Genomic DNA, 9913 nt, shown 5'->3' on the forward strand with positions numbered 1-9913 from the left:
GGCCAGCGAGCTCACCCTCTCGTCCTCATGGGGGACGCTGTAGTCCGGGCAACGTCTTCCCGCGCCACTACGCGATCTCCAGCACTTCGGGAGATTTAGGAGGATGGTCTATGCGGCCTCCGGAGGCGGGTGATCTACGTGGCGTCCGGCACTGTCGGGAGATTGGGGAGGATGGTCGTCCGGCTGAGAGGTCCGGCCTCCTCATCTCCATCCACATCACCAGCGTCTCCTCGCGCGTCCCATGTCTGGTTCCTAAGGCCTCACTCCGTCTGCACCTACTTCCAGGATCTGGGGTTGCGGTGGCCAGAATGTGCGCCTGAAACTCGACCCTTGCCGTCGGCCTCTGAAGTGCTTCTCCCAGGTATGGCATCAACACTGTTGATTTAACAGGGGTTGGTGATGCGGCTCCGGCACAGGCTGGATGACCTTGTTTTCCAAGGTGATTTGGTCCTGTTTTTCTATCTCTAACCATCGTGGATTGGTTTATTTTTTTGTAATCAATTAGTAGATTCTCATACATTACACATACTTGAAATACCTGTTGATTGGGTAGCTGCACAAACTGACTAACCTAATGGTTGTTTTTTGTAGATTGATCTGTATTTCGAGGTGGTACATCTGATGAGTATTAGTATGGTGCAGTACGAGCCATTTTGGTTATTTACTCCCGAGTACTGTACAAATGCATCTCATATTATTGAAGAATACCTCGATGAGCATACTCTAAACCCTGATGTTCTCTTCAACCCAAGAATAAATTTTGGTATGATTTTGCACATTGCCGTCATTGAAATTTGAATGTGCATGTGAAGTATAATAATTATTAAACTTCTGTAAAGTGCTTAATACTCCCTCCATTCCGAATTTGTTGTCGCTGATTTATTTTGTGCATGGGCTTTCTTAGAACAGAGGGATTACTTTATTTTGTGCATGTGCTTTCATAGAAACTATTGAGAATTTGGGATTTGTTTACATTGCTTAGAGACATTATGCACCAGATTATCTACCTCTTATTGTTGACGTAAATAAGAAAGGCATATGAAAATGATTTTTCTTTCATTTTCTACCTTTTCTCATATTTGTGCAAGTTAAATTTGTTCTTGCAGATTCAATACCATTTTGTTTTTAGTTATTCCGGTTGTGTATGACATTCTGCTTTTATTATTTTGAAAGTATCCTGAATGTAATTGCTCAAGTTCTGAACCAACTTATAGCTCAAGTTCTTACTATCTTTCTGAATTCATTCCAAGGTTTACATTGTGTTATGTATTTATAGATTCGCTGACTAGACGAGCAAGGTAACCAAGCGAGGAGAGACCTGTTGATTTGGACTTGCAGGAGCATGTCTCATATGGCTTCACTATGGTGCCCACATTATCGGGATTTTCGGATTTCCTCTTTATATGTTATTCAATAGTCAAGCTGATTGAAGTGTACTATTGCAACTTGTATGTATGTGTTCACCAGTGCTGCAGTAGGTAAATGAATTTTAATTGGCACACACATTAGAAGAAATTAATGTGTTTCACGATAAAATATGCTTTACAAGTGCATGAGGAAGGACATTTTCTTTGAACTTATTGTTTGCAAATTCTCAGATAGGGATTTATTGCGGTTTTGAGTATATCAGCCAGTTTTCTGTCGTTTCCTTAGCCTGCCATATTCAGCACAGAGAATGAATGCTTATATCTACACCGTTATTTCACACAAAACAATTTTGATTGTAGATTGATTATTAGTGAGCTAGGCCAGTATGACCTTTCGTAAACTGCAGGTATATAGAGCCAGGGGGAGATAGGGAGGTTGCCATTGCGGTTTTGAGTATATCAGCCAGTTTTCTGTCGTTTCCTTAGCCTGCCATATTCAGGACAGAGAATGAATGCTTATATCTACACCGTTATTTCACACAAAACAATTTTGATTGTAGATTGATTATTAGTGAGCTAGGCCAGTATGACCTTTCGTAAACTGCAGGTATATAGAGCCAGGGGGAGATAGGGAGGTTGCCAAAGATGGACCTAGGGCGAGGAGACTCTTTAACTTCCAACGGAGCACAACCATATTAAAAGGTATGGATCTCATTGTGCAGAACTCGGTTGAGTTTGTGAAAGTAAAGTGACTCTTTGTGCATATTATTTAGTCCGAATATTTTCATCAACATACGCGTGGTAAGGGCTGATTACCTAAATTTTAGAGTAGGAGCAATGACCATGTTTAAGCAACCTATCCATTCTTCTTATGACTACTGCATGCATTTACTCAGTGCTCAGACTATTAGAAGCTGCACCGCTTTGAAGTATAATGTGATCATCTTAAACAATGTTCAGTTTCGACAGTGTCATGCGTACATAACCTGTACTTTCTATTGGTAGTTGCTTCCACGATGTTAAGGGATGCTCCACTGCAAACATGATGTAAGCGGTTTAGGCACTGTCGTATTTATATTATATGTACTTCTACTTAGTGATATGCTCCTTGTTTAGGCGCAGTCAGCATTCAATTTCGTGCAGCTTGTGCTGCTATGTAAGGGTATGGCCAATCAGTCTACTGATTAGTGTAAAATTGTAATCAACCAGTTTACTCAAGGATAATCTTCAGTTTTTTGTCTTAAAATTTGCCATGGTTAAATTTAGTTTACTCAACATTAATCTACAATCTATGTATGATTGTATCCCTTGCCTCTAGAATTTTGTTTAATTGTCGGTTCTGAAAATGGCCCATTTGAGACAGACATGAAAGTAACTGAATTTCTTTCAATGCACCAATGTCAGTTGGAGTAAACAATGGACGGGCTTATTTTGTACTCCAGTATGTTTTTGTTTAATTGTTGGTCAGCCAATTACCCATTCAAGAGAGACATCAATGAATTAGGCTAACTGAATACGAAAAAACATCTGGTACATGCACCTTTTCTGAAGTTTCTTTTTTGAAAAAAGAGTATATCTATTTTTTATTTCTTAAAGAAGTGTCTACATGCATTTTCTATCTAGCAAACCACACATCTCTTTTGTACTTGGTTGCAGCTTAGAATGTAAATAGGTTGCTGTAGCTATTTATGCATTGGAAAAATAGTGAATCCCTTTTTGGTTGCTGCGTATATATACCAGGTTAATGTCCAGGCCCAGTCATTTTTTGTTTATGAAAAATAAAATGCTCCTACTTTAGGAATTAATGTGTATTTGCAATGATATATTCTTAAAATCAGGTGAAAAATATTGTCTATTTGTATTCTGATGTACTTACGCCTATAGACAGGAAAGAAAGCAATGAGGTATGTTTGAGTGAAAAATTGAGTTGAGATACAGTCGTAATATGGAGATATGTCATGTTCAGCAAGTCTGTTTTTGATCTCCGTGAGGGAAAGCTGATAATTCCTACTTGTATAGATATTCTGGATGCTCTCTTGGTTCACATTAAGGGTGATCCAATCTCGGCCATTGTCTCTTTGGTTTATATAGATTTTGCCAACTATCAACATTCTATGTATATATTTTGGCATCTATAAATGATTTGATTGAAGAGATCAACAGCCACGTCTTACACATGGTATCAACCGAAGTCAGACCAGCAGACCCAGAGATATCACGATAGACCATATTTTTCACCTGCGGAGGTCAGGGTCTGCCCCTGTCACTTATTGATAGTCATGGATAACACAAGCGGATAGGAAATTGACGTAGCTAAAGTATAAAAGGCTATTTAATTTTTTGCAGTCGACTCAATCCTAGGAATATGAACCAACTCTCTTATGTTATGCGCGACCTCGCGACCCACTTTCAGGGAGATCTATTACAATAAAACGTGCCATTGCCTTAACCAGCAGACATGCTTTTTTTCGAAAATAGACATACTTCTATTTCTAAGAATTATTATGGGAACATACTTTTTTGAGAAACAATCTGCCGTTTAGGAAATCAGGGACAATTGCATTTAGAACTTCTGGAGGGTATAGCAAATCGTCCTCTTGAATGAAGCCACAAGCAGAGTTTAATCAGAACCCATTATGTTTTAGTTTATTTATATTATATCTTCTAGAGTCCTTTAATTGCGTGCCCCCCACTATGTATAACTTATTTATTTGTATATCATGTCCATTACACGTCTACCAGCCCACATCCGTCTTTTGCGAAAAGCATGTTGTGTCAGCCTTTTGAGCACCAGACAGTTATTCAGCCTGATCCATCTGATGGTGGCTTATTTTACAGTCCTGCTATACACACGACAAGTTTTGTCCGATATTCGTACGATCTATGCCTCTATGGTGGCTATGAATCTTGCGACGAAACTGGAGGCAAACGCAGTTTGGGTTTGGGCTGGGATGAGACTTTGGTAAGGGCATCTCCCACAGGACGACGTAAATGGACGCTGAGAGCGACTGTTTGCGTCCGCGGAAATCGAAATTGTGTCTGAATCCTGCTCCAGCGGGTGACGCAAAGTGATCGGGCCGTCCGCGACGACGTAAATATGGCCCAAATATGTGCTAGGTTTGCGTCTCCATGGACGCTCCGCGATCGCGCCGAGCGTCCTCCGTTGGAGATGCCCTAAGCCCCGCCTGACAATATTTTATTACTTCGCCTTAGGGCAACTTCAACGGGGCGATGTAAATGGACGTGAATCCGAAAATGCGTACGTACCTCATCCCAGCGCCTTGACGCATAGTGTTCGATCGGCGTGTCCGCGTCTGCGCGCGGACAACGTAGTCGTCCGTACGCTTCTCGCACGGGTCCACCTGACAGTGGCATAGATGCTTCGTCTTCAGAGCGACATAACTTACGAGCGGCGTGCCGGTTCCTCCGTGCCACGTGAGGGCCGAGAGCGCCGTGACGAGGTGTGCCGCCGCCGAGCCATCTTGCCGGCCAATTTTCGAGAAGATCCAACATACGCACTCAATTCCTACAATTGGATCTCGTTCGGGATGCGGGAGTTCGATGCGCGCTGCCGAGTAGGATACCTCGGTGACGTCGACTACTTTGATCGCGAGCTCGGCGCGGATGACGACGACGAGGGCTAGTACGACGACATCGAAGTGGATGAGGACGAGGGCGCCGAGGACAACGACGCCGCCGAGGACGAGTACAAGGACTCGTCGGACAGCCATGTTGATACATACCCAAGATCCAGCCACCGGACATTAGCGAGGAGGCCATTGACATCGCAATGGCCAATAGCGGAGCTCGACCAGCTTGCAATTGTCGTGCATCAGCCACGCCATGTCAACACCGAGCGGCACCCTCTTCGGCTGCGGCTCCTTCAGGCCGCTGTCGGACGTCTTGAAGTCGTTCTTCTTCTTCCCCATGGTGATGTGTCGCCGGGCGGTGGCGGTTGTGGGAGTGGAGGTGACGGTGTTGTGGGCGATGGCAGATGTCGGTCACCTTTTGAAGGTCGGGTGCGCGCAGGACATGATGCCATTGATGACGAGTGCAGAAGACGAAGCGACGCCATTGATGGCGAACGCTGCGACACATGCGCGGAAGCGAAGACCGCCAAAGCGATGTGTTCGAGACAAGCCTCGAGCTAGGTCACTGCCAGGCGGGCCCGTGAGAGATGCGGGCGGTCAAGCGGCGCGATCGCGCATCATCCGCCCATACGCACCAGAGACACAAATTTGGGCCGCGTTTGCGTCTCACCAGACAGCCCGATCATTATATATCGAACCGCTGGGCTTGGATGCAGGTTCATATTTTGATCGTCCCACCGCAAACGATCATTTTGCGTGCGCTTGCGTCGGACCAATATTCTGAGTGTGAGTTATACTGGTTGCGGATGAAATTCAGAGATGGCTCTCGTTGGACTGCGCCCATTGCCAGTCCAACGAGAGCCATCTCTGAATTTCTCACGGGCCCGCCTGGCAGTGACCTAGCTCGAGGCTTGTCTCGAACACATCGCTTTGGCGGTCTTCGCTTCCGCGCATGTGTCGCAGCCTTCGCCATCAATGGCGTCGCTTCGTCTTCTGCACTCGTCATCAATGGCATCATGTCCTGCGCGCACCCGACCTTCAAAAGGTGACCGACATCGTCTCTGCCATCGCCCACAACACCGTCACCTCCACTCCCACAACCGCCACCGCCCGCCGACACATCACCATGGGGAAGAAGAAGAACGACTTCAAGACGTCCGACAGCGGCCTGAAGGAGCCGCAGCCGAAGAGGGTGCCGCTCGGTGTTGACATGGCGTGGCTGATGCACGACAATTGCAAGCTGGTCGAGCACCGCTATTGGCCATTGCGATGTCAATGGCCTCCTCGCTAATGTCCGGTGGCTGGATCTTGGGTATGTATCAACATGGCTGTCCCACGAGTCCTTGTACTCGTCCTCGGCGGCGTCGTTGTCCTCGGCGCCCTCGTCCTCATCCACTTCGATGTCGTCGTACTAGCCCTCGTTGTCGTCATCCGCGCCGAGCTCGCGATCAAAGTAGTCGACGTCACCGAGGTATCCTACTCGGCAGCGCGCGTCGAACTCCCGCATCCCGAACGAGATCCAATTGTAGGAATTGAGTGCGTATGTTGGATCTTCTCAAAAATTGGCCGGCAAGATGGCTCGGCGGCGGCACACCTCGTCACGGCGCTCTCGGCCCTCACGTGGCACGGAGGAACCGGCACGCCGCTCGTAAGTTATGTCGCTCTGAAGACGAAGCATCTATGCCACTGTCAGGTGGACCCGTGCGAGAAGCGTACGGACGACTACGTTGTCCGCGCGCAGTGTCCGTGCAGACGCAAACACGCCGATCGAACACTATGCGTCAAGGCGCTGGGATGAGGTACGTACGCATTTTCGGATTCACGTCCATTTACATCGCGCCGTTGAAGTTGCCCTAGGCGAAGTAAAAAAATATTGTCAGGCGGGGCTTAGGGCATCTCCAACGAAGGACGCTCGGCGTGACCGCGGAGTGTCCATGGAGACGCAAACCTAGCACATATTTGGGCCATATTTACGTCGTCGCGGACGGCCCCATCACTTTGCGTCACCCGCTGGAGCAGGATTCAGACGCAATTCCGATTTCCGCGGACGCAAACAGTCGCTCTCAGCGTCCATTTACGTCGTCCTGTGGGAGATGCCCTTACCAAAGTCTCATCCCAGCCCAAACCCAAACTGCGTTTGCCTCCAGTTTCGTCGCAAGATTCATAGCCACCATAGAGGCATAGATCGTACGAATATCGGACAAAACTTGTCGTGTGTATAGCAGGACTGCTCTCGTTGGACTGGCAATGGGCGCACGAATTAATTAGTGCCGTGCTCTCTCTGTGAAGATGTCGTACAGAGATCGGACGTAAAATGTCGTGTGTGAAGCATTTTCGCTTATTTTATGTATATTGCCTATTAAGCTATTATTATGTTAGCCATCACCCATGCACGCTTTCTTACTTTGTCAGTTACGCCTGCTATTGTGGATATATGGTCTGTTTTGTTATGTTTTGCCTAATGCTCTCATTTCTTTTCATGATCAGATGGTGATCAATCCATTGAGTGAGCTCACCCTGGGCTGGCTGTAGCATCACTGTGGAGGAACCGATGATGGTCCCATAAAATACACTGGCATAGTGTTTCAGGACAAACAGGTATTCAGCCTGATCTTTTGATGTCTGGACGTTTAAGTTCTCGCGTATTGAGTTTACTAATTTGTTCTTAGATGATGTTTTTGTGTGAAATTTTTCATGTGGCTTCAGAACTATTTAGAGTTCTGGTATTTGGAGGACATTTCTTGTGACATCGAACCACAATAGCCTGGAAACATACTAATAGTTTTCCTCTTGTGTTTTTTGAACTCTGGGACTGGACTGAACTTTTTTGACAGATCACCCACTCATCTTATAATATATCATTGATCGGTGGATTTTGTAGGAAAGGATGATCAAGATATGGAAATTTTGTGCATGACATGAAGCAATAGAATTAATGCTTTTATAAACATATCTGAACTATCGACCTCATTGTTCCATATGTATTTTCCCATATGTTCTCCCTATGTTTTGAGTGATTAGTTGTGATACTTCAAGTAAAGTATGCTTTTACCAATTTGATTTCCCAACCCTGCATTACCAAGGGCTCTCTTTGTTTGGCCGTTTCTTTCTTGATCATATCTTTTCACTTTATTGTAATGTATGGTAAACCGCTAAGCTCCCTAATTTGGCCATGACTAAAGTGTGTTATTATCGTATTGCCAAGGGTTTTGCATGATCGGGCCATCATAAATTATGAGTTACTAATAAAACATGAGTTCTAACGTGATGCTTGAAAATACTTGCTCGTGTGGTATATGGTGTCTAAAGAGAGCCCCAGAGTCGCCCGAGCCAGGGAAAGGTTCACGAGAGACATGCTACTTTGGCTTGAGCACAACACAAGGTCTGATTTAGTTCAAGTGTGAGAGCAGCAGTAAAAATAATTGGGTTCATGGTGTACAAAATCTGCTCCAGCAGGTTGATGTAACTGATCTGGTAGGACACCAGCTAGAAACACTAAAACTCAATACATCAATAAAACATGGCAGTATCATGTATGGATTTCCATTCCAGTTTGAGGCATGAGTTTAATATAGATATGGGTTTGTAATCATTTACCCCTGTAGGAGAACTATTTTTTCGATTTACGTTATTAGATAATTATTTATGCTGGCCAAGATAACTTTTCCTTCTGAAAATTGCTGCAGTAAGTTATCGAACTGAGGAGCCACAATATCCCAACAAGTCTTTGGAAAACAGCAGTTAAAGCCAACAGGACCTGGAGCTTTGTCACTAGGTATTTTCTTGACAACATTATCAATTTCCTCTTCAGAGAAAGGACTAGATATATTTTCAAGGCCAGGAATAGAATTGAATAGATTGTGTAATCAAATTTCATTTGGTGTATCTTTTTATACAATCTTGAAATAGGCCAAGTGATCTTCCAACATAAACCTGCCAGAGTAATAGAAGCAATAGCATTTCTTCTATGCCTTTCTGTTGCGACTATCGAAAAATTTATTTTGTTCATCTCCATATTCTTTCCATTTCTCTGCACATCTTTTTTCCCGATATTGTTGCTTGTAGGAATGCAGCCTTCATATATTCGATTTTAAAATTTTGTTGAAGTTCCATTCTGGAAGTGTGAGGATTCTTTATTGCTCTAATTCATCAACTTGAGCAAGCACCATTTGACATTTTTCAACAAATAAAGATGGCTGAGACAAGTATTTGTTCCATTCTTTCAATGCAGTTCTTACATTTTTCAGTTTAGTATTCAGAATAATTGTTGGATTGTTGCTTTTAACAGGTATTTTCCAAGCATTACTTACTGTTTCTTCAAATCCTAGATGTTGACCCAAATATTCTCAATCTGAAATGCTTTACTTCTGGGGATTTTTTTTGTTCCGTGTCAGACTCGGTGCCAAAGAAAGAGTCGATTCGAAGCCTGCCATCTCTGAATTCATTAACAAATATTTACCTGGGACTGGTTAGCTGACCTGACTGTAATTTAGAAATGCCGAGAGCTTAGCCACGCATCGAAAAGGGCAGGGTTGTGATCTAAAATAATTAACTGGTTATACAATTTATTTCTTATGGTTCCTCACTAGGAGGCCTAAAAGGCAAGCATATGATCACCTCAGGGCACTTCTTCACCATGGCAATACATGATGTTGCTCAAGTATATGTCAAGAGGCAATTTTCTCTTCAGGCTGCTAGCAATGGATGCAAAATTAAAATACCTGTGGATATACAAATTTTATATCATTCCAAGTGAAGCCTCAATTGCTTATAATTACTAGATTTCAAAGCATACAATTATCTGCGTATACATAGAATGTGAGAAGAGGCAGCATCGTGTGATCCTCTCTCCGACCACCCATGGTTCCTCTCTTGATGGTTGTCATTGTCCTAGACCCTAGGTGAGTTTTTACAATTATTTATTTCTTAAAATCCATGTGAAGGTTCATCTTACTT

At 44.2% G+C, this 9913-nt stretch overlaps 1 long non-coding RNA gene across 3 annotated transcripts; it reads left to right on the plus strand.

Moving 5' to 3' along the window:
* The first annotated feature begins 683 nt into the window (after nucleotides 1-683).
* On the plus strand, nucleotides 684-9582 carry LOC124670571. Of its 3 annotated transcripts, XR_006992569.1 has the most exons (6): nucleotides 684-763; nucleotides 1277-1478; nucleotides 1975-2069; nucleotides 7445-7555; nucleotides 8644-8732; nucleotides 9246-9582. It is a non-coding gene; the product is annotated as an uncharacterized LOC124670571 (long non-coding RNA). The 3 variants fall into 3 exon arrangements; XR_006992568.1 differs by lacking the exon at nucleotides 684-763 and having other exon boundaries at nucleotides 1165-1802; nucleotides 2003-2069; XR_006992570.1 differs by lacking the exon at nucleotides 684-763 and having other exon boundaries at nucleotides 1167-1478; nucleotides 9352-9582.
* Nucleotides 9583-9913: the final 331 nt, after the last annotated feature.

Source organism: Lolium rigidum, chromosome 7 (genome assembly GCF_022539505.1).
Source record: "Lolium rigidum isolate FL_2022 chromosome 7, APGP_CSIRO_Lrig_0.1, whole genome shotgun sequence".
In the NCBI taxonomy this organism is placed as follows: domain Eukaryota; kingdom Viridiplantae; phylum Streptophyta; class Magnoliopsida; order Poales; family Poaceae; genus Lolium; species Lolium rigidum.